Source organism: Bos grunniens, chromosome 9 (assembly GCF_055505025.1).
Source record: "Bos grunniens cultivar Pamir isolate PY7600 chromosome 9, Bosgru_T2T1.0, whole genome shotgun sequence".
NCBI classification, from domain to species: domain Eukaryota; kingdom Metazoa; phylum Chordata; class Mammalia; order Artiodactyla; family Bovidae; genus Bos; species Bos grunniens.
In genome coordinates this window covers 76618497-76643238 of record NC_141173.1, presented here as the reverse complement: position 1 = coordinate 76643238, position 24742 = coordinate 76618497, and the positions used below count along the sequence as shown (strand labels likewise).

Below are 24742 nucleotides of genomic sequence, written 5' to 3'. Positions count from 1 at the left end.
CCAGTCTCCCGAACCTGCTTCCTCCTTGTCAGAACACTGCTGTCCCTCTGAAAGAGGCCTCTGCCCCCGATTCTGAGATGTCTCTTTGGACTTGGAGATGTGGGACACCCTAAGCATTCATTTACAATAGTCAGTCATTATGTAATCTCTTTGAATGGTTGGCAGGTCTTAACTAGACTTATCCGGATGATCATTTTGTAATATATCAGTTCAGTTCAGTTCAGTCTCTCAGTCGTGTCCGACTCTTTTCGACCCATGAATCGCAGCATGCCAGGCCTCCCTGTCCATCACCAACTCCCGGAGTTCACTCAGACTCACGTCCATCAAGTTGGTGATGCCATCCAGCCATCTCATCCTCTGTCATCCCCTTCTCCTCCTGCCCCCAATCCCTCCCAGCATCAGGGTCTTTTCCAATGAGTCAACTCTTCGCATGAGGTGGCCAAAGTACTGGAGTTTCAGCTTTAGCATCATTCCTTCCAAAGAAACCCCAGAGCTGATCTTCTTCAGAAAGGACTGGTTGGATCTCCTTGCAGTCCAAGGGACTCTCAAGAGTCTTCTCCAACACCACAGTTCAAAAGCATCAATTCTTCGGTGCTCAGCTTTCTTCACAGTCCAACTCTCACATCCATACATCCCCACTGGAAAAACCATAGCCTTGACTAGACAGACCTTTGTTGGCAAAGTAATATCTCTGCTTTTCAATATGCTATCTAGGTTGGTCATAGCTTTTCTTCCGAGGAGTGTCTTTTAATTTCATGGCTGCAATCACCATCTGCAGTGATTTTGGAGCCCAGAAAAATAAAGTCTGACACTGTTTCCACTGTTTCCCCATCTATTTCCCATGAAGTGATGGGACCAGATACCATCAAATTACTATGTTATGTGTATCAGGAACTAACATAGTATTGTGAACTAAATTGCTTCAGTTGTGTCCGACTCTTTACGACCCTATGGACTGTGACCCACCTGTCTCCACTGTCCATGGAATTCCCCAGGCAAGGATACTGGAGTGGGTTGCCATTCCCTTCTCCAGGGGATCTTCTCTACCCAGGGATTGAACTCTCTCCTTGCTCTCTGCTTAGGAAATTGATGATGTGTTTGGGAGTGGATGCTCTCCTTTGCCACCTCAACTGTTCTCTAGACATAATTCTGAACTTGCTTGTTTCCACTTTCCCATCCCTCCTCTTAGCTCGTGACTTAACTTTTAGCGTCTTAAGTTGCAGGCTCTAGCAGGGCCTGGCACAGAACAAGCTCCGAGGATACAGTTGGTGACGTAGCAAGGAATGACAATGACTCATGTGCTGTCTTCCCAGATAATCTCGCATCAAAAGTGGTCACACAGTGCAGTAAACTAGAAGAAACTAGAAGAAAGTTTGAAGGTGAGACTTTCAAACAAAACAGCAGCCCTTAGGGCATCTCTGATACTTTTCTTCAGAAACTAGTTCCATAGAAGAACGATCAGGAAGCCCCTTTGGGGGTGGGGGGTGGGGGAGTGGTGCTACGGCTTGTGTGCCAATGCAGACATAAGGGATCTAACTAGGTGTTTGGTGTCCCTGAGGCGACAATGGCACCCCACTCCAGTACTCTTGCCTGGAAAATCCCATGGATGGAGGAGCCTGGTAGGCTGCAGTCCATGGGTCGCTAAGAGTCGGATACGACTGAGCGACTTCACTTTCACTTTTCACTTTCCTGCATTGGAGAAGGAAATGGCAACCCACTCCAGTGTTCTTGCCTGGAGAATCCCAGGGACAGGGGAGCCTGGTGGGCTGCCGTCTATGGGGTCGCACAGAGTCGGACACGACTGAAGTGACTTAGCAGCAGAGGCGACTTTGCTGCAGCAGCTCGTGAGACAAAGCTGTCGAGAGTGGTCTCCCGAGGTCTGTTCCCCTCACTGCACTCAGTCCTAGTTCTTTTGTAGAAAGAGCGTAGAATTAGTCAAGAGGGCCAACTCTCCCCTGTTCACCACTTTTTAACTGTGGTGATTTTAGAAGTCACTTTGCCTCCCTAAGCTTTCTTTCTGTCATCTCTAAAGTAGGAATGACATATGGCCCGACTATCTCATAGGATTATGGCAGTGTGCATCAAAAAAGATTGCAAAGATGAAAATCCTTTGTCAAACAGAGCACTTGGTTGAACGAACTGTCTTCACATGCTCACTTGGGCTGCCCATGGTGATTTATGTTTCTAGATCCCTTTGATACCTTTCAGGAAATTCCTGGCAGTTGTGACACTCAGGTGTAGCTTACTTCTCTTTGAGTTTTAAGACATGTGGGAAGATTCTCTTTATAACATTTCTTATAACATTTTCTGTCTCTCTGGTGCTTCTATTTTTTTGACATCTGTAAATTGAATGTATGATGTGCCTTTAGGCCAGTAAGTAAAAACCACATGCCTCTTATCTCTGTTCTAAGGAGGAGGTTAAGTTACAGATCCTGTGAGAAGGGAACTTATTCGTTCCTTTTCTAGATGAGGCTAAACTTCAAATGGTCGGCCAACCCCAGAGGTACTTTATGGGGCTCATCAGGGGTCGCTGGAGTCAATTGGTGTAAGGGCAGGTGGCTTCACCGAATTGATAGTTCAGTCATCAGCAAGTAGAAAAAGCAGATTTTTTTGCAGCATTGAAGAGAGAAGGGGCCTGGGAACAAAGGTCTGGATGTACCAGAGAGAAGGACTGGAGAAGTAGAAGGAAGTCAGAGAGGCTGAGGAGAGCCTCAATGGAGCAAAGAGGGAATCTGGGTGGGGGAGCAAGCCTGTTCAGGCTGGGGCCCTGAGGGCAGTAAGTGGTTTCGAAGAAAGCTCAGTGGCTTGGGTCCTGCTCCTACCACACCCAATTCCTGTCAGTCATTACTAAAAGGAAAAACTTTTTTTTCTTCAGACAACATGTCTTCAACAATATAAAAAAGAAGTTATTTCATTTATTCATTTATTTGCATTAGCTAGTGAATGTGAGAGTCAGGCAAAGGCATCCTTGTTCCAAATCAAGACTTTGTTTCTTACTGGGTCTGTCTAGTAGTCTCAAGAGATACTCAGGCTGTGTCCTACCAGCTTTGGGTTCTCTGTGAGGAGAGGCTGTGGAAAGAGTGCTCACTTGGCCAGAAATGCAAGCCTCACCAGCTATGTGTTGAAAAATGCCCTGTGGTCTGTGCCTGTCCTCAGGGAGCCTGAAATTACACTGTTCTTGGTTCGTTATCTCTTCTTGGCCCAAGACAGCACCCTCAGCTAGAATGAGGTCTTTCACCCTGAGGGCAGTCCAAAAACCTAAAAAGGAAAAAAAAAAAAAGCAGAGATTTTTTAGGCTTATAAGGGCTTTTTAGAGAGTTTTACCCCAACAACTGACTTTTTTTTTTTTTTCATGGAAAGAGACTGAGTTTCAGAGACAGGACTGCCACTGAAGGTTGAGCAGGTTGTTCAGTGCTCAGTCCTAGGGATTCCAGATGCCATATCGTCTTGAAAAACTACCCCCCACCCGCACTCAGGGTGGTTCAGAGTCCGAGGAACGGTTGCCTCTGGTGCATGTGAGGACACTGCATAAACTAGCAGCTGCGTTGCTCTGGAGTGGAAATTGACTTATTTAAGAGATAAAAAGAGGAAAATACCCGTCTTATTTACTGCTGTACTTCTTAGCTGATTAAAGTCATTGGAACCATGGTATAGTAACATTTACTGAGAATTTTCTATGTAGGTACAATTATCAACCCTATTTTACATGTGGGGAAGATGAGATGCAAAGAGGTCAAGCAATTTTCTAAAGGACATCTAGCCAGTAAGTGGTAGAACCAGAATTTGAACCAAGGTAGTTAAGCTTCATGGAGAAGGAAATGGCAACCCACTCCAGTGTTCTTGCCTGGAGAATCCCAGGGATGGGGGAGCCTGGTGGGCTTCTGTCTATGGGGTCGCACAGAGTCGGACATGACTGAAGCGACTTAGCAGCAGCAGCAGCAGTTAAGCTTCAATGCCTACTCTCTTAATCACCTCAGTCACCAAGACTGTATCTTCATGATTGTAAGGACATTATTTACCAGAGGAGTCTCTGGTGGAATGAGTTGAGGAGAAATATATAATCACTTGGGAGTCTTTTATTCTAAGTTGTCCAGCAAACACCATAAAATTAGAAGGCACCTTATGGTTGCATCCCTGACTCCAACACCCTCACCTTTAGCTCCAAACTTGGTCTTGGTCTTGGTTTACATGTGTTTTATAGATATGACCACAGCATCAGAGAATATTGAAGTTTTTCCATTATAGTGAGTTTTCTTAAATAATGAGGAACGTAATAGTAAGTTACATTTGAGTAGTTATTTTGTTTACAAAGCGCCTTCATGTTTATTTCTTCATTTGAGCTTCATAACAACTTAAGTTAGAAAAAAAAAGCATTATTAGCCCATATTACAAACAGGAAACCTTATTGCAAATAATTTTTGGAGGGATGAAGGTAGAGATGATTCTCAAACCAGGTGTCTGGCTCTTAATTCCATGTTCTTTTTAAATACAGTATTCTTTATGGATATCTGATGCATGTATCTAGCTATATAGGTATTTTAAATTTTATTTTGATTGAAAAATGTGATTTTGAAAAGTACTCTCCCAGGCCCAGGGAGGATTTTGCATGAGCTTTGTCATATTTTCTGGGCTAACATAGATCCTGTCTGTGGGATTTATTAGTGACAGGCTTTGGGATGGCTTGGCACGGCTGCCCTCAGGACTTCCTGGGAAATGAATTTTCCCACTCTGTTTGTTGATTTTATGTGCTATATAATCAGTTACCAAAATTCTGAGACTCATTATTTTCCACCTCTGGTGGGACCTTTGTGAAATTTCCCCATTTTCCATTCAAGGAATTTCAAGTTAGTCATTACCCTTCACAATGACTTTGGAGATTTTTCTATACACAGATCTCAGCAGGATCAAAAGAAATCCCCACACAGTCAGACAGCGAACACCCCGCGTCATTCAGGCACCCAAGTGACTAAGCCTATCCAGGTATATGTAAAATGTAATCTTCAACCAGGAGCTTGACATTTCTATGTAGACTTCCAAATATGTCCTCTTTCTGCATGTCTCTTACAATTTTCTATAGTCATTTTCAGGAAAGAATCTGAAAACCCAAATTTAGAAAGCATACACATTATTATGAATGGGAAAGCAAATTTCATCACCTTCCCAGTTAAAATGATCTTGACCATTAACTAATGTCCTTTCTCATTCCTCTCAGTGTTATGGATTGTTCTTGACTACTTACTTTTCGTCTTTCATCCATTGACATATCCACAAAGAAATAAAAAATGTCGTGTGGCCCTCTCATAACTTCCCGTCTTCTCAAAGACTTAATTGAGTTGGAATTCATTTGTACTTCAGTGGAAGATGTCCAAGGAAACTCCCAGAGTATTCAGGAAATCCTGTTTCAGTGACTCAAAAATCATACTACTTTAGTGTTATTAAAGTGTTTCTTGTTTGAAGTGATTTATACTTTATCTAGTCATCCTAAAAGAGTATATTTCTTCCCTGAGACAGAATACCTTTTTGTGACCCAGGGTAAATTACTTAAGCCATCTTCCTTCAATTTCCTCAGTTGCAGAAAAAAAATGAAAGAAAAAGAAAAAAACGGGGCCAGGCATGTTGAACTGATTACATCATAAAGCAGGTGACTGAGTTTACATATCCTGAAAATCAAAAGCCATATATGTACAGCATAATTAGTAATACTCTATAGTGTTTGTGGTAACCTAAAGAGTTAATTACTTGAATTACTATGACTCATCTTCTGCATCGTATTCAATCAAGTCATTCTCAAAAAAGGAAAGTAGCGTGAAATAAAGCACTGGCCCAGCATTTTGACCACACAACAAATTGAAAGAGGACCAGAGGAAAAGCCTTCTTCAGTGGTGGATGTGGTTTTAGTAGACACAAAATAACCAATAGGGCAACATACAGGAAAGACAGAAAACGTCCACATGCCTCTGCGACTCCTTGATCCATCACTACTTTCCTGGAGAGCCCCACATCATGCAATTCATGCAAATCCTGTGAGGTGAGACCATCTACCTGCTCAGGCATGCAGAAATCGCTGAGAAGGCAGGGATGGGAAATCTTCAGAGGAAAAGACGTGCCAGTGGTTGGGAAAGGCATGACCTTAGGAATTGAATATGCTGAGGGAAGGAGCAGATGTCTTGGGGCAAAGCTTTTTTTTTTTTTTTCCCCTCAAAACTTTCTTGTCCTTCACAGACGGAGAAAACAGACTCGTGGTTGCTCTGGGGCAGGGGGTTGAGGAAGGAATGGAGTGAGAGGTTGGGGTTAGCAGATGTAAGTTGCTATGTGCAAAAGCGATACACAACAAGGTCCTACTGTATAGCACAAAGAACCATATTCAACATCCTAACAGTAGTGGAAAAATATTTTAAAAAGGAATGTATATATATGTATACCTGAATCACTTTGCTATACAGCAGAAATTAACACAACATTCAAAATAAAAAAATTTTTCTCATCTTGAAGTTCAACTGAATAATGATGGGCAATCCCTGAATTCAGGTCACATGCCCCATGGAACAGAATACATTGTGAAAATGCATCTCAGCAAATATCCTTCTTCAAAACATAGCTTTAAAATCAAGGACATGTTTAGCTTGGTAAAAGGAAATAAACAAAGTGTTCTGGAGAAACCCTGTGACCCACTGTTAAAGGAACCAAAACCCACAGGCACAAGACACGAGTCATGCTGAGGCAAGCAGCAGTTTCTTTGTGAGCTCAGAGGCTGTTCTTGTGAAGTCACACTTGGGGCTGCCCACAGCTGTGAAAGACCCAGAGTGTTCAATGCCTGTTCTTGCTAACCCTTGCTTTTGGCATCCCTGGTCTAGGCAGGTGGGCATGCACATGTAAGTTTGCTTTTGCATCAATTTCAATTGCCTCCTCATTTTTCAGGGTAAAAATGAGAAATAGTTTACCAGGAGTTACTGAATACACACATACATAATAAATCTAGAGAGACACTGAGTAAAAAATGTTATAAACTTGTTAAAATTCAAGAGACTTTTGTATAGGGAAGAAATTCATTATTGTTTAAAAGTCTGATTTATTTATTTTAAAGTTGACTTTAAAAACAGGCAACATTCTTTTAAATATTCACACACTTCTTGTCCAAACAATAAATAAAAAATAGAATTCCCTAAACTTTCATACTTTATTATAAACTTAAACATATCAAAATATAGTTTAAAATCATAAGTAAAGTATATCAGATTTTCTTAGTAGTAGGGAGAAGGCAATGGCACCCCACTCCAGTACTCTTGCCTGGAGAATCCCATGGACGGACGAGCCTGGTAGGTAGTCCATGGGGTCGCTAAGAGTTGGACACAACTGAGCGACTTCATTTTCACTTTTCACTTTCATGCATTGGAGGAAATGGCAACCCACTCCAGTGTTCTTGCCTGGAGAATCCCAGGGACGGGGGAGCCTGGTGGGCTGCCGTCTATGGGGTCGCACAGAGTCGGACATGACTGAAGAGACTTAGCAGCAGCAGCAGCAGACTGAATTATGACCACCTACAGATATCAAGTCTTAATTCCTAGAGCCTGTAAATATTACTTTATAAGCAACTGTTGGCCTTTGTGATGTGGTTAAAGATCTTGATAAGGGGAAATTACCCTGGCTGGGCCTTAAATACAATCATAAATGTCCTTATATAAGAAAGAGGGAGATTAGATGGACACACCCTGGTAGCTCAGTTGGTGAAGAATCTGCCTGCACTACAGGAGACCTGGGTTCAATCCCTGAGTCAGAAAAATCCCCTGGAGAAGAAAATGGCAACCCATTCCAGTATTCTTGCCTAGAAAATCCTATGGCCAAACACCCTGGCAGGCTACACTCCATGGGGTCACAAGAGTCAGATATGACTTAGCAACTAAAACACCACCAGATAGACACACAGAAGAGGAAGAGACAGGGATTGGAATGATGTGGCGACCAGTCAAGGAATGCTGGCAGCCACTAGAAGCTGGAAAAGAGGCAAGGGATGGAGTCTCCCTGAGAGCGTCTGAAAGCAGTGCGACCTAGATTTTGGACTTCTGCCCTCTTCTAGCACTGAGAGACAATACATTTCTGTTGTTTTAAGCCAGTAAGTCTGTGGTAACATAACAGCCAGCACAGGAAACTAATGTACTCTTTAACATCCCAAGAAGCAAGCAGAACAAGCTAAACTGTCACTATAATCATACAACTTTTTCATCATTCTTGCTTTAAAGAAAATCGATTTGATTTTGCCTTTTAATCTTATTTTCTAATCAGCTGAGATTGTGTATTCTGGGTATATTGCTTCCTTAACTAGGTCAGAGCCTATGTCCTGGTTTACAGGTCAAGATGATTCAAACCTGAGCCACTGATCATAGGTGAGGTCCTTCTATAACCAGGCCATCTGGTTTTGTCATGGAATTTTAATTGCCTTTCCTATTGACTTTCATTTATTTTTCTTTTGGCTTTTAACTATAATACAGTGATATAGACTTTAGGATATTTATTAGTTTTGCATGGGTAATTTAGTATACCAGTTAGGAAAAATCTAGCAGATTCATTTTCTTTTTTTAAATATAAATTTATTTATTTTAATTGGAGGCTAATTACTTTACAATATTGTATTGGTTTTGCCATACATCAGCATGAATCTGCCACGGATGTACACGTGTTCCACATCCTGAACTTCCCTCCCACCTCCCTCCCCATACCATCCCTCTGGGTCATCCCAGTGCACCAGCCCAGAGCATCCTGTATCATGCATCGAACCTGGACTGGTGATTCGTTTCACATATGATATTATACATGTTTCAATGCCATTCTCCCAAATCATCCCACCCTTGCCCTCTCCCACAGAGTCCAAAACACTGTTCTATACATCTGTGTCTCTTTTGCTGTCTTGCATACAGGGTTATCATTGTTGCTGCTGCTGCTGCTGGTAAGTCACTTCAGTCGTGTCTGACTCTGTGCGACCCATAGACGGCAGCCCACCAGGCTCCCCCATCCCTGGGATTCTCCAGGAAAGAACACTGGAGTGGGTTGCCATTTCCTTCTCCGTTTCCTTCTCCATGAAAGTGAAAAGTGAAAGTGAAGTCGCTCAGTCGTGTCCAACTCTTAGTGACCCCATGGACTGCAGCCTACCAGGCTCCTCCATCCATGAGATTTTCCAGGCAAGAGTACTGGAGTGGGGTGCCATTGCCTTCTCTGGGGTTATCATTATGATCTTTCTAAATTCCATATATATGCGTTAGTATACTGTATTGGTGTTTTTCTTTCTGGCTTCCTTCACTCTGTATAATAGGCTCCAGTTTCATCCACCTCATTAAAACTGATTCAAATGTATTCTTTTTAATGGCTGATTAATACTCCATTGTGTACATGTACCACAGCTTTCTTATCCATTCATCTGCTGATGGACATCTAGGTTGCTTCCATGTCCTGGCTATTATAAATAGTGCTGCGATGAACATTGGGGTACACGTGTCTCTTTCCCTTCTGGTTTCCTCAGTGTGTATGCCCAGCAGTGGGATTGCTGGGTTGTATGGCAGTTCTATTTCCAGTTTTTTAAGGAATCTCCACACTGTTCTCCATAGTGGCTGTACTAGTTTACATTCCCACCAACAGTGTAAGAGGGTTCCCTTTTCTCCACATCAGATTCATTTTCTTGAATGAACCATTAGCTTTCCTTCAAGTTGTCTTAGAATGCCCCTGTTAAGATTGCTCCTGGGACTTCCTGGTGGACCAGTGTTTAAGAGTCCACCTTCCAAAGCTGGGGCCATGGGTTTGATTCCTGGTTGAGGAACTAAAATTCCACATGCTTTGGGGCAACTAAACCCACGTGCTGCATCTAGAGAAGCCCGTGCACTGAAACTAGAGAAAGCTGGCACATCAAAACGGAAACCAACTGCAATTTCAAAATTTAAAAAAAAAAGCTCCTTAACTGATCATGTCTCCTTGCTCTCAACTGTTTGTACCTGACGGTTGTGTGAGACCAGCAGCAGTAATGAATGGCTCTTCATGTCACTGATACAACTCCAGGACTCCCTGGGCATGTGCTCACCTATAGTTTTCTTCTCACAGTCTTGACTACATCACAGTTCTACAAAGTCACTAAATTTTAGACACATTCCAAATGCCTGTCTCCCACTTGAGGCCTTTCTCCTACTTTGCATCCTTAGTGTGTTGACTTTGTGTCTCTTGCTTCATGGATCACAGTTGACTGTTGCTCCAGGTGTTAGGCAGAAAGAAGAGTAAAATTGGTCAGTGACCTGTGGTTACCCTTACATCCCAAAGGCAAAAGCTTTCCCTAAATGACCAGTCCCAACAAAGCAGATTTCCATGCACCTCTCATTGGCCCAAAGTATGTCATGTGACCTCCTGACTTCAAAGAAGACTGGGTATAGGTGCTTAGAATTTCTAGTCTCTGATAGGGTGAGGCCAGCAAGGAGAAGGGTTGGGAAAGGTGTTTAATCAGCCAGCATCCTGTCTGCCCAGCAACTTCTCTTTGTATGTCTGCCTTACACTTCTCTTTCTCTAGACCTTTCTTCTGCTTCACCATTTACATGGCCCAAAACAACCACCTTTGATCTAGAGATCCTCCCAGTCCAGAAGCCTTTTTCTCTATTTGTGATCCACACCTTTCTGCTCTAGATGCATTGGTGCATTCTCAGTCGCCTCAGTCGTGTCAGACTCTTCATGACCCTATGGACTATAACACACCAGGCTCCTCTGTCCATGGGATTTCCCAACAAGAACACTGGAATGGGTTGTCATTTCCTCCTCCAGAGGATCTTCTGGACCCAGGGATCAAACCTGTGTCTCCTGCATTGGCAGGCAGATTCTTTACCACTCGAGCTGCCTGGGAAGCCCCAGATTCACTGGGGATACTTGTTAAAAAGATCCTGAGCTCCAAACCTACTGCATCAGACACATCCTGGAGATCAAAGATCCTGAAGATCAAATATCCTTCCCAAAGTCCCAAAGATATACTGGTGGAGCTTTGGAGTCTTGCATGATTCTCATGTAAATAAACTTTGAAGGTCAGTGAACTGGAGTCCTTGGGTCCCAATCCCAAATTTCTGGGGAAGGTCTCCTGATTGGTCTGCTTGGGTCCAGCATGTATAACCCTCAGTCATTCAAATGAGCGTGCCATCGAAAAGGTCAGTAGACTCAGGATTCATGGCACTGATCTCCTATCAGTGATGCTAGGAGTAGACTTTCTGAGGAGCAAGACAGGGCAAGAGAGGCAAATCTGCTAACTTCTGCTACACGACTTACAAATCCCAACATGCAATTTCTCATTTCACAGGTGCTCTCTGATGATCCCAGATGTCTATCTCACCCAGCAGGTTTCTGATTATGCAACTTAGGCATTGCCTCTGACCCAGTGACCAGCCCTCTCCTGTCTATTTGGGTCCAGCCTGCTACAGAGTTCATCTCATTTCAACTCCTTCCCGCCCATTACCTGCCCAAGCCTGACCTGACTCATGTCACTCAGTTTTAAAATGCTATAGTGTTTTTTTGTTGGTGCATCACAATTTAGCCCATGCAGCAAGTTCCAAAAATCAGATATGAAGAAATGTCCCATTAAAATTTTTTTTCTGTAATTAAAAATAGTTCGGTTCCATGTCTAGACTTCATTTGTTGTTGTTTGTTTGTTTTTTTTACTGATAAACTAAATTTCTTAATCTTTACATGTTAAGGTAACTCATTACTTCCAATTGAAGATTTTGCATCTTTTAGTAAGGTTGCAGTCAAATTCAGAGTTTTCTCTTTTTCTCCCTAAGAGTGATGTTGGTAGATAAGAGTGATGTTGGTAGACAAGAGTGATGTCAGTAGACAGGCGGCTTAGGAGTAATCTGGGTTCTCCTGTAATCCTCTGCCTTTGATAATCACTGTATTGTCACACTCTGGGTTTTGGGAAGTTCTGGCAGGTACCCATGAGGCATCACCCATCTTGCCTGACCTTTGACTTGGTGGGCTGGCTGCTGCTGCTGCTGGCTCTGCCTCAGTTCAGTTAATTCAGTCACTCAGTCATGTCCGACTCTTTGCGACCCCATGAATTGCAGCATGCCAGGCCTGCCTGTCCATCACCAACTTCTGGAGTTCACTCAGACTCACGTCCATTGAGTCAGTGATGCCATCCAGCCATCTCATCCTCTGTTGTCCCCTTCTTCTCTTGCCCCCAATCCCTCCCAGCATCAGAATCTTTTCCAATGAGTCAACTCTTCGCATGAGGTGGCCAAAGTACTGGAGTTTCAGCTTTAGCATCATTCCTTCCAAAGAAATCCCAGGGCTGATCTCCTTCAGAATGGACTGGTTGGATCTCCTTGCAGTCCAAGGGACTCTCAAGAGTCTTCTCCAACACCACAGTTCAAAAGCACCAATTTTTCGGCACTCAGCCTTCTTCACAGTCCAACTCTCACATCCATACATGACCACTGGAAAAACCATAGCCTTGACTAGACGGACCTTTGTTGGCAAAGTAATGTCTTTGCTTTTGAATATGTTATCTAGGTTGGTCATACTTTCCTTCCAAGGAGTAACCGTCTTTTAATTTCATGGCTGCATTCACCATCTGCAGTGATTTTGGAGCCCAAAAAAATAAAGTCTGACACTGTTTCCACTGTTTTCCCATCTATTTCCCATGAAGTGATGGGACCAGATGCCATGATCTTCATTTTCTGAATGTTGAGCTTTAAGCCAACTTTTTCACTCTCCTCTTTCATTTTCATCAAGAGGCTTTTTAGTTCCTCTTCACTTTCTGCCATAAGGGTGGCATCATCTGCATATCTGAGGTTATTGAGATTTCTCCCCGCAATCTTGATTCCAGCTTGTGCTTCTTCCAGCCCAGTGTTTCTCATGATGTACTCTGCATAGAAGTTAAATAAGCAGGGTGACGTACTCCTTTTCCTATTTGGAACCAGTCTGTTGTTCCATGTCCAGTTCTAACTGTTGCTTCCTGACCTGCATACAGATTTCTCAAGAGGCAGGTCAGGTGGTCTGGTATTCCCATCTCTTTCAGAATTTTCCACAGTTTATTATAATCCACACAGTCAAAGGCTTTGGCATAGTCAATAAAGCAGAAATAGATGTTTTTCTGGAACTTTCTTGCTTTTTCCATGATCCAGCAGATGTTGGCAATTTGATCTCTGGTTCCTCTGTCTTTTTTAAAACTAGCTTGAACATCAGGAAGTTCACGGTTCACATATTGCTGAAGCCTGGCTTGGAGAATTTTGAGCATTACTTTACTAGCATGTGAGATGAGTGCAATTGTGTGGTAGTTTGAGCATTCTTTGGCATTGCCTTTCTTTGGGATTGGAATGAAAACTGACTTTTCCAGTCCTGTGGCCACTGCTGAGTTTTCCAAATTTGCTGGCATATTGAGTGTAGCACTTTCACAGCATCATCTTTCAGGATTTGAAATAGCTCAACTGGAATGCCATCACCTCCACTAGCTTTGTTCGTAGTGATGCTTTCTAAGGCCCACTTGACTTCACATTCCAGGATGTCTGGCTCTAGGTCAGTGATCACATCATAGTGATTATCTGGGTCGTGAAGATCTTTTTTGTACAGTTCTTCTGTGTATTCTTGCCACCTCTTCTTAATATCTTCTGCTTCTGTTAGGTCCATACCATTTCTTTCCTTTATCGAGCTCAACTTTGCATGAAATGTTCCCTTGGTACCTCTAATTTTCTTGAAGAGATCTCTAGTCTTTCCCATTCTGTTATTTTCCTCTTTTTCTTTGCATTGATCACTAAGGAAGTCTTTCTTATCTCTTCTCGCTGTTCTTTGGAATTCTGCATTCAGATGCTTATATCTTTCCTTGTCTCCTTTGCTTTTCGCTTCTCTTCTTTTCACAGCTAGTTGTAAGGCCTCCCCAGACAGCCATTTTGCTTTTTTGCGTTTCTTTTCCATGGGGATGGTCTTGATCCCTGTCTCCTGTACAATGTCACGAACCTCATTCCATAGTTCATCAGGCACTCTATCTATCAGATCTAGGGCCTTAAATCTATTTCTCACTTCCACTGTATAATCATAAGGGATTTGAGTTAGGTCATACCTGAATGGTCTAGTAGTTTTCCCTACTTTCTTCAATTTCAGTCTGAATTTGGTAACACGGAGTTCATGATCTGAGCCACAGTCACCTCTTGGTCTTGTTTTTGTTGACTGTATAGAGCTTCTCCATCTTTGGCTGCAAAGAACATAATCAATCTGGTTTCATTGTTGACCATCTGGTGATGTCCATGTGTAGAGTCTTCTCTTGTGTTGTTGGAAGAGGGTGTTTGCTATGACCAGTGCATTTTCTTGGCAAAACTCTATTAGTCTTTGCCCTCTTCATTCCGTATTCCAAGGCCAAATTTGCCTGTTACTCCAGGTGTTTCTTGACTTCCTACTTTTGCATTCCAGTCCACTATAATGAAAAGGACATCTTTTTTGGGTGTTAGTTCTAAAAGGTCTTGTAGGTCTTCATAGATCCGTTCAACTTCAGCTTCTTCAGCATTGCTGGTTGGGGCATAGACTTGGATTACTCTGATATTAAATGGTTTGCCTTGGAAACGAACAGAGATCATTCTGTCATTTTTGATATTGCATCCAAGTACTGCACTACGGACTCTTTTGTTGACCATGATGGCTACTCCATTTCTTCTGAGGGATTCCTGTCTGCAGTAGAAGATATAATGGTCATCTGAGTTAAATTCACCCATTCCAGTCCATTTGAGTTCACTGATTCCTAGAATGTCGACATTCACTCTTGCCATCTCTTATTTGACCACTTCCAATTTGCCTTGATTCATGGACCTGACATTCCAGGTTCCTATGCAATATTGCTCTTTACAGCATCAGACCTTGCTTCTATCACCAGTCACATCCACAGCTGGGTATTGTTTTTGCTTTGGCTCCATCCCTTCATTCTTTCTGGAGTTATTTCTCCACTGATCTCCAGTAGCATATTGGGCACCTACTGACCTGGGAAGTTCCTCTTTCAGTATCCTATCATTTTGTCTTTTCATACTGTTCATGGGGTTCTCAAGGCAAGAATACTGAAGTGGTTTGCCATTCCTTTCTCCAGTGGACCACATTCTGTCAGATCTCTCTACCATGACCCGCCCATCTTGGGTTGCCCCACGGGCATGGCTTAGTTTCATTGAGTTAGACAAGGCTGTCATCCTAGTGTGATTAGATTGACTAGTTTACTGTGAGTATGGTTTCAGTGTGTCTGCCCTCTGATGCCCTCTTGCGATGCCTACCATCTTACCTGGGTTTCTCTTACCTTGGACAAGGGGTATCTCCTCACTGCCGCCGTTCCTGACCTTCAATGTGGCTCTGCCTCAGTAGTGATCAACCATGAAGCCCATACCTCTGCAACCTTCTGTTCTTTTCCTAGACCTTGTGATTCCTCACCTCCTGCAGCCCCTCCACACCTCTGCTTGGGGTTTCAAAACTCTCAGTTTCCTATTATTATTTTATTGTTGGCCAAAAGTTTCATTCTTTTATGGAAAAAGCCAAATGAACTTTTTGGCCAATCCAGTGTTATATTCAGGACTCTGCAAGTCTCTGTGAAGGCCTGTCTTCTTGGTTGCTTCCCTCATTCATTGCCAGTCTATTACCCAAGAGCTATGTTGCTTCAATGCCTTCAAAATCAAGGCTTTACTATGAGACTGGCTGTCCTCTTAGACTCTGACTCGGAAAGTCACGCTGTCTTTACCAAACTCCACCTAAGATTTGGCTGCACAAGGAAACAGATTTCACCACCAGCTGTCTTAATCTTATTAAGCACCTTGCCTTGTTCTCTCTGAATCTCCTTCTCTTATTCACTGGTAGATCTTTATTTTGTTTTGGGTAGGAAGATACACACAGCAACTGACATACTTCACTGTCTGTGGAAGTTACTGCAAACAGTGCTCAGTCCACCAAAGTAGGTCCTTGATCATCAAAGCCTTGCTCTTAGAATTCCATGCAAGCCATTCTTTTCTCTCAGCAAAGGCTGATTCTTGTATATTAAAACAAATTAAAACAAAACTCTTCAGCTTTCAAATTGCAGTGTCTAGTCTGCATTTAAGAAATCTAGTCACAGTTTTCAAAGACTTCTTGGTTTTAGGCTGATCTGCTCACCCCTGACAAAAGCTCATATAAAAAGTATCACTGATACTTGAAAAGTCTGAGAAAGGGTAGGATAAAATCAATCAAGAACATGTAGATTAATATAAAACACTATCATCCTATTCACACTCTGGGTTATAATTTCACCTGTGACTCATGTGTGTTGATCTTGTCTCTCCTAATAGATTAATATCTCCTTGGTGATGGGGGTCATGTATTTGCAATCTCCCCTCAAACTTCCACTACTCAACAAGTTTTTTTTTTTTCCAAAATCTATTTAGCGCCATTTTTTTTTTTTTTTTTGCATTTTTTTGTTTTGCTTTGGTGATTTCACTGTTTGAAATGATACCTAATCAGAGCGCTGAAGTGCTAACTCATGTTCCCAAGTACAAGAAGGCTGGGATGCACCTTATGGAGAAGGTATGAGTGTTAGATAAGCTTCATTTGGGCATGTGTTAGTGTTCTTGGCTGTGAGTTCAATGTCAATGAATCAACAACATACATTGAATAAGGTGTCTTTAAACAGAAACACATATGACAGTAAGTATTGGTTGGTCAATGGACATGTTGTGAACAAGAGAGTCTTGTGGGACCTTAACAGTGTGTTTCCCCAGGAGCGAAGTGATTCAGTTCTGCTAAATCAGTGTTCCAGTGACTTTATAGAACATAACTACTGAAAGTATTGTGAATCAAATGTATGAGTTTGCAGAACTATGTGAAAGTTGAAATCATTGGGACAATTTATCCCCACATCTTCATCTTCATGATGCTTATCTTATGGAGGGTCACAAAATAATAGAACTACACTTAGGCATAAATCTAGATATAAAAACAGAACTACACTTAGATATAACCATATCTTATGGAGGGGAGGGTCACAAAATAATAAAACTACACTTTGATATAAACATATTAACTACACTTCGGTTCAGTTCAGTCCCTCAGTCGTGTCCGACTCTTTGCGACCCCATGAATCACAGCACGCCAGGCCTCCCTGTCCATCACCATCTCCCAGAGTTCACTCAAACTCACGTCCATCGAGTCGGTGATGCCATCCAGCATCTACACTTACTACATCCAGCAAACTACACTTAGATATATACAATTAGATATAAACAAGTTCTTCCTCTGGTCAAGTAGGATCAATGAATCTCAGTTTTATTATTTTTAAAATAAAAACCTTCCAAATTAATTGCGATGATTAAAATGAGATAATACAGTAGACATTTAACAAATAGTAGGTATAACTGTTGTTATCAGTCAACAAATAGTTGATTTCTCAAGATAAATCTAACCGGATGTTTGAGTAGAGGCAGGTAACTATGTCAACACCTGATGCTCATTTCAACTGGGAGTTTGGGATTGGATTGATTGCCTTAGATCACATTTCTGAGATTGTGGGAACAGGTTAGCTTTAGGACCCTACCAGAGCAGAATAGAAAAAATTCAACCCAAATCAGTTTATCATAATCAGTGCCAAGCTAGTTTGCATATTATTATGTGTTTCAGGAAAAATACAACTCTGAGGGTACCTCACTTTCTTTTTTCCTCCCAGAAGAAAGAATTTTAGCTATACCCATCACAAGATCTGAACAAGTGAAGCAGCATTTTATCTAGAATAAATATAACTATATGCTGTAAGAATTCTGTTGATATGGAAATCATGCTTCTGATACTCCAATTGGATCATCACTTGCTTTGTCAGGTTTTGATGACCACAGAGAAATTATGGTTTTTACTGAGCCAACTCTTGTGTGTCAACAAAGTAGCTTCAGAGTCATTTAAATAAAAGTTTTCAAGAAGATCTAACTTCACAAAAAACAGTACATATCACCAGTTAATAGAGTTAACTTTTGTTTTTCAATTTGGTAAGACTGAATTGGACATTTTACATAGAACAAGTTTACATTACACTTTAAGCAAATCTTCTCACAGGAGTAGTCCTGATCTCTAGACTGTGTGCTTGGCATCTCCACTTAGGTGTCTGACTATCCTGACACCAACCATCCCTCCCTCCTCTTTCCTATCCTGGCAATGGCTTTAATAGTCAGGCTGAGGCTCAAGTCTAATATCTGGGAATTAGCCCTGATCGTGTTCCTTCGTTCACATCCTATTCTTTAGGAAGTCCTGTCAGCTCTACCTCCAAAACATATCCCCCATCCAAATACGTCTCATCCCCTCTACTGCTACAGGCTAGTCCCATAAACAATAGTCTCTCATCTAAACTGCTACAGCCTCATTACTGGTCTGCCTGCTTTCATGTTCTCTCCACCCACAATTACTACCCATTCATTCTTCAGATATCAGACATAATGCTCTTTTTAAAGATTATATTTGATCATATCACTCTCCACTGAAACCCTCCCCATTGTAATTAAATAGACTCTGAACTCTATTAGGGACCAAGAGTTACCTGAACTGTTCTTACCAACATCTTGGACCTCATCTTGTACCCTTCTCCCTTACATTCCTCTCCCTGACACTCACTGCCCTTCTCTTTGTTTCTGCAAAACACAAGATTTGTGCTGGTCTCATAGCCTTTTCTCCCAACATTTGTTCTGGTTGGAATGGTCTTTTCCATGATCTTAACCTACTCTGGCTTCCTTTCTTATCATCCAAGATTCAGAGAAAATGATCCTTCATCAAGGGTCCTCCCGTGACTACTAGCTAGAGTAGGTACTCCATGCTGTAAGACAACTTCCATCTTATGACTGTTGCTCTAGGAAACAACACTCTCTGAATCTCTTTCTTCTCCTCCGCTCACTCCCTCTCTTACCATCTGTCTTCCTACTTTCCTTCTTCTTTTCCTACTTGTTTGTTGGCTATTTTCTCCTATCACAGTATTAAAGTCACTAAGACAAAGATTTTCCTTCATTCCCCACTGTAATTCTAGCACCTAGAATAGTACCTGGCTCATTGCAAATGTTCTATTAGTAAATCCATAATGTTTATTGAGTGGTCTCTGTGAGCCAGGCACAGGGGTATCTTCATTAGATATCTATTTCTCAAAACAATCTTTCAAAGATTTAAATATGAATAAATAGAAACATAGAGAGGTTATGTGATGCAGCTAATTGGTGTGAAACTAAGTTGAATTGAGACAGTCTGTCCAATTTCAAATCCCTTTTTTTTTTTTCCCCTGTTATTCAACACTGCTTCACTCTACTTGATTTCTGGGCTCCATGTTTGTGAATAAGCTTCCTTGTATTTAGGTTTCCCTGGTGGCTCAGTGGTAAAGAATCCTCTCCCAATACAGGGGACTCAAGAGACCTAGGTTCGATACTTGGGTCGGGAAGACCCCCTGGATGAGGAAACGACAACCCAATCCAGTATTCTTGCCTTGGAAATTCCATGAACAGAGGAGCCTGGCAGACTACAGTCTATGGGGTCACAAAAGAGTCTGACATGACTTAGCAACTAAATAGCAACAATTCTTGTATTTATCTTTCTAATTTGATTTTACCAAATAATTGTCATTATACAGCTGTTTGCTATTTCGTGTCATTTTTGCTGAGATGGATATTAAGAAATTTACTAATCTTTTGGGTTATTTTTCTTTAGAGGTATAACACAACTTTTAATCAAGTACAATGAAACTGATGACAATTAGCATCATAGAAATTAGTTTTTCCCTGAGATATTAGTAGATACAGTAAATAGTACTTCGTAGTTTATCTTCCTCAATTAATTTCTTCATGGCTGACTCTGTTATAGTAATTATATCAGCTTGTATATTAGCTTCCCCTCTCTCTCCACAGAGTTTCTCATTCTCTGTTTCAGTTTGTGTGCTATGCTGTGCCGTGCTGCTTTCAGTTCAGTTCAGTCGCTCAGTCGTGTCCGACTCTTTGCGACCCCATGAATCACAGCACGCCAGGCCTCCCTGTCCATCACCAACTCCCAGAGTTCACTCAGACTCATGTCCTTCGAGTCAGTGATGCCACCTAGCCATCTCATCCTCTGTTGTCCCATTCTCCTCCTGCCCCCAATCCCTCCCAGCATCAGGGTCTTTTCCAATGAATCAACTCTTTGCATGAGGTGGCCAAAGTACTGGAGTTTCAGCTGTAGCATCATTCCTTCCAAAGAACACCCAGGACTGATCTCCTTTAGAATGGACTGGTTGGATCTCCTTGCAGTCCAAGGGACTCTCAAGAGTCTTCTCCAACACCACAGTTCAAAAGCATCAATTCTTCAGCACTCAGCCTTCTTCACAGTCCAACTCTCACATCCATACATGACCACTGGAAAAACCATAGCCTTGACTAGACGAACCTTTGTTGGCAAAGTAATGTCTCTGCTTTTGAATATGCTATCTAGGTTGGTCATAACTTTCCTTCCAAGGAGTAAGCGTCTTTTAATTTCATGGCTGCATTCACCATCTGTAGTGATTCTGGAGCCCCCAAAAATAAAGTCTGACACTGTTTCCACTGTTTCCCCATCTATTTCCCATGAAGTGATGGGACCAGATGCCATGATCTTAGTTTTCTGAATGTTGAGCTTTAAGCCAACTTTTTAACTCTCCTCATTCACTTTCATCAAGAGGCTTTTTAGTTCCTCTTCACTTTCTGCCATAAGGGTGGTGTCATCTGCATATCTGAGGTTATTGAAATTTCTCCCAGCAATCTTGATTCCAGCTTGTGCTTCTTTAGTCGTGTTCAACTCTTTGTGACCCATGGACTGTAGCCTGCCAGGCTCCTCTGTCCATGGGATTCTTCAAGCAAGAATACTGGAGTGGATTACTATGCCCTCCTCCAGGGGATCTTCCTGGCCCAGAGACTGAATCCTCATCTCTTATATCTCCTGCGTTGGTAGATGGGTTCTTCACCACTACTGCTGCCTGAGAAGCCCATTTCAGTTTATATAGGACATTAAATTTATAGACCTTGGATCCTTTTTAAAAATGTGTGTGAATAGTGAGAGTAGAAACCATGAATGAATACATGCATTTGGAACTGTACTTGTGATTGAGTAATGTCATTCTGAACATCTTAAAGACAAATATTGTTGGAGTAGGAAATGGCAACCCACTCCAGTGTTCTTGCCTGGAAAATTCCATGAACAGAGAAGCCTGGCAGGCTTACAGTACGTGGAGTCACATGAGTCAGACATGCCTGTATAAGTTTCACTTTCACTTTCAAAAGAAAGACTGAGAAAGAAAAAAGAAATCACCAGCTAACAGTCACATGTGGTTCTGAAGGACACTGTTATTTGATACTGTTTTGATTTCTGGAGATCAGATTTTTTAGTACTCATGTATAGCTTTTCTCTTTTCTTTTACTATTAAAGGACAAAGCTGAAAGAGTATTCTATATATCTATGAAAAATAAAGTGCATTCCAAATGCGTATTCAATCCCACAAGGACTGATTTTATTAGTACTTGTACAGCCTTGTGAAAAGTGCACCATGTGCCAGGTCCTTCGGGGGCACATTCAGTCTCACAGAAAAGAGCAGCATTTCATGGGGAGAAGTTCTATAACCCACATCAAAAATAGTTAGGAAAACTATTATGTTCAAAGTTTAAAAATAAATGGGAAATGGATGTCTTAAAAAGACACAAAACCAGAGTCTCCACTCCTTGCAGACTGCTGATTAGAAGATTCAAGGATTTTCACAACATAAATCTTTGTTTTGTGTACTGTTTATTCAAACAGAAATTAATTCAATGATATGCAATAAAGGTTTTCTCAAAACAGACAAACAAAAGACAAATATCGTGAGGGAAGTGCTTGTGGTGAATCAAAAGAGAGAGCATAGGGTTGACTGAATTGAGGCCAGATGTTCCTCACTAGGGTCTCACGTACAAGCTGTATTTTTATATCTCAAGTTGGTGGGGCAAATCAGAACACTAGCAAGAATTACCCCAGAGCAGTGGAGAGAGTACCAGTCTCCATCCTCAGCCCTCCTTCCACCCCACCCTTGTCTTCGAACACCCACAGACTCCCCAGCATCTTCTCAATGTGCCCATCTCTGCCACCAGCAGATGGATGATACTCAGAAGCCTGGCTTACAGTTGCCCACTAGTGCCAGAATTAGCTATTGTACCTCTTTGGCATAAAAGGACACCAAAAATTAGAAGAAAGGAAATATGGAAGACCTAAGACTTACTCATCAGTTTGGAAAGAAACAGAGAGGCTACACCATGGGCTCCCCAGACACCCCATACTTTAGCTTCCTTGACTTATAACTGACAATTCCTTTGCATTCTTGGCACCAACACACACACACGCCTTTACCAGGACTCCCTGTACTCCCTGTGTGCTTTCTGTGCTCTGCCCCCACCCACTTGCCCATCAACCTGTCCTGACCGTCAGATTCCTGTTGCTGAAGGCCTAGTATCTCTGGCTTTGTCTCCTTCCAGCAGGGTTTTAAAAAGATACCTACCTGCCCATCTGCACTTTTTCACTGCAATTCACTCTTCCTTTATGACAGGATACCCCAATTCCCTCTATTAGTCTTGAAGAAAATAAAAAGCTCATTATCAACAAGGCTTATGCCTTTCCCAACCAAGTTCTAGAGGGCTGCTGAAGTGACATCTTGTGCCTGTAGCCCAAGCAATTTGATTTCATGCATAATATATCATGCAAAACAAAATAAGAGTGTAGGCAGTTCCTTCTCTCTACTTTACAGTTTCAAAATCTAAGTAAAAGTCGACTTATACTTGGTTCATTTTCAGTCTATTCTAACAGAAAGTCTGCACCACTCAGAATGTTTCAAATGATTAAACTATGTACAAAGAGGGATTTCTTTTTTTTCCTCCAGGTAATTCAATCAGATAACAGCCTAACAAAAATAACCAATTCCTTTTGTTCATATTGATCAGAAGATCACTGTGTATTAACCTGGCCTGTGGAAAAGTTTATGTGAATAATTATAATTTCTATGTAGTAATTTTCAATCCCTAGGTCAGGAAGATCCCCTGGAAAAGGAAATGACATCCCCTCCAGTACTCTTGCCTGGAAAATCCCATAGACTGAGAAGCCTGGTAGGCTACAGTCCATGGGGTCTCGAACAGTCAGACATGACTGAGCGACTTCACTTCACTTCGGAGAAAAAGAAACCAGTTGCTGAAAAGTTAAGATGCATGTGTGCGTGCTCAGTCATGTCCAACTCTTTGTGACCCTGTGGACTGTAGGCCTCCAGGCTCCTTCTGTCCATGGGATTTCCCAGGCAAGAGTACTTGAGTGGATAGCCATTTCCTTCTCCAGGGAATCTTCCTGACCCAGGGATCAAAACCATGTCTCCTGAAGCTTCGGAAAAGCTAATATAAACAAGGTAAATACTATTCTGATTAAGTTATTTTCAATATTTATTTTAAAAAAGTAAATTTTATGATAGGGTAATAAAAGTAAAAACATTTTTGTATTTCATAAATCTTGACTGTTCTGACAGTATAACAGTACTGTCAATATAGTATGAATTTATTTATTTATTATGTAAAACAAAGATACATTTTTCAGAATAATTTCTTTACTGAGCATAAATATAATTTCCCCCAGGAAAAATTCAGAGCACGTTGTGGTACGTTAGGCTGCTTTTTGCCATACTCTTTTATGAGCATTTCCCTGGGACAGTAAACATTCCTTTGAAAACATGATTTGTGATGACTACATACTATGTGATCAAATGCTGCTTCACAATTTTGTTGATATTTCATGAGATTTTGGTTGTTCTTTAATTTTGCATGTTAAAACATATGGCTGTAAGATTTTTTGGTTTCTTGAGCTCAAAATTTATTTTCCGCTGATCTGAAAGAGCAAGAATTAGTGCTGATTTAAGACCAAGCTTCTAAGCTGCTTCTGGAGTCTTCAGTCCTTCCATGTTAGCCTTGTGGATACATGGGGAGTTTTTAGGTGTCAGATTTCCTGACAGCCTTGGCCTGCTGCTTTCTTCCTCCCTGACTGAGAGCTGGGCCTTCTGACCACAGTGGGCCAGGATGGGTGGAAACAGGCCCACCTGGGTTCTAAGTGGCCAGGACCAAGCAGGAGGTGAGGATCTTGACCTCATGTTCCCACTAGATAAACTAGCCTCCCACTTCCTCCTTAGAGCATTCCTCATCTGATACTGTAGTTTTGATGGCTTGGTTTCTGTTGCTTCCAGTTCTCAAATTCCTCTTCTGGTAGCTGCTAGGCAGCTATGATAATGTGATTTATAATAAGAGAGAGATATTTGGTCTTTGATCCTGTTTCTGAAACAGAACTCCTAAAACCCTTGGAATTTCCTAAATGATGAGGGAGGTAAAGGTTATCTTTTGTGAAGTTAACAAGGTGGCTTCTGGAAAACACCTAAGGGTGGGAGCTGGTTGCCAGGAAAAATCTGCTATGTAATTAGAAGCTTGGAATATTCTGTCCTACCCACCCCCTGATCCTCCAGAGAGAGGAAAGGAGTTAGAAATTGAGTTCAAATGGCCACCAGGGGGTGGCTCAGACAGTAAAGCATCTGCCTGCAATGCAGGAGACTTGGGTTTGATCCCTAGGTTGGGAAGATCTCCTTGAGAAGGGAATGGCCACCCACTCCAATATTCTTGCCTGGAGAACTCCATGGATGGAGGAGCCTGGCACTAACACCAATGGGCAAGGATTTAATCTATCATGCCTATGTAATGAAGCCTCCATAAAACCTAAAAGGATGGGGTTCAGA

The 24742-nt window shown here is 41.8% G+C and overlaps 1 long non-coding RNA gene across 1 annotated transcript in view; it reads right to left on the bottom strand.

Annotated features, from left to right (window-relative positions):
- Positions 1 to 2906: 2906 nt before the first annotated feature.
- LOC147366206 (uncharacterized) overlaps positions 2907 to 24742 on the bottom strand; it is a 32773-nt gene continuing 10937 nt past the window's right edge. The window contains exon 2 of the long non-coding RNA XR_015132430.1: positions 2907 to 5421. This is a non-coding gene — a long non-coding RNA (uncharacterized LOC147366206). The remainder of the gene's footprint in view (positions 5422 to 24742) is intronic.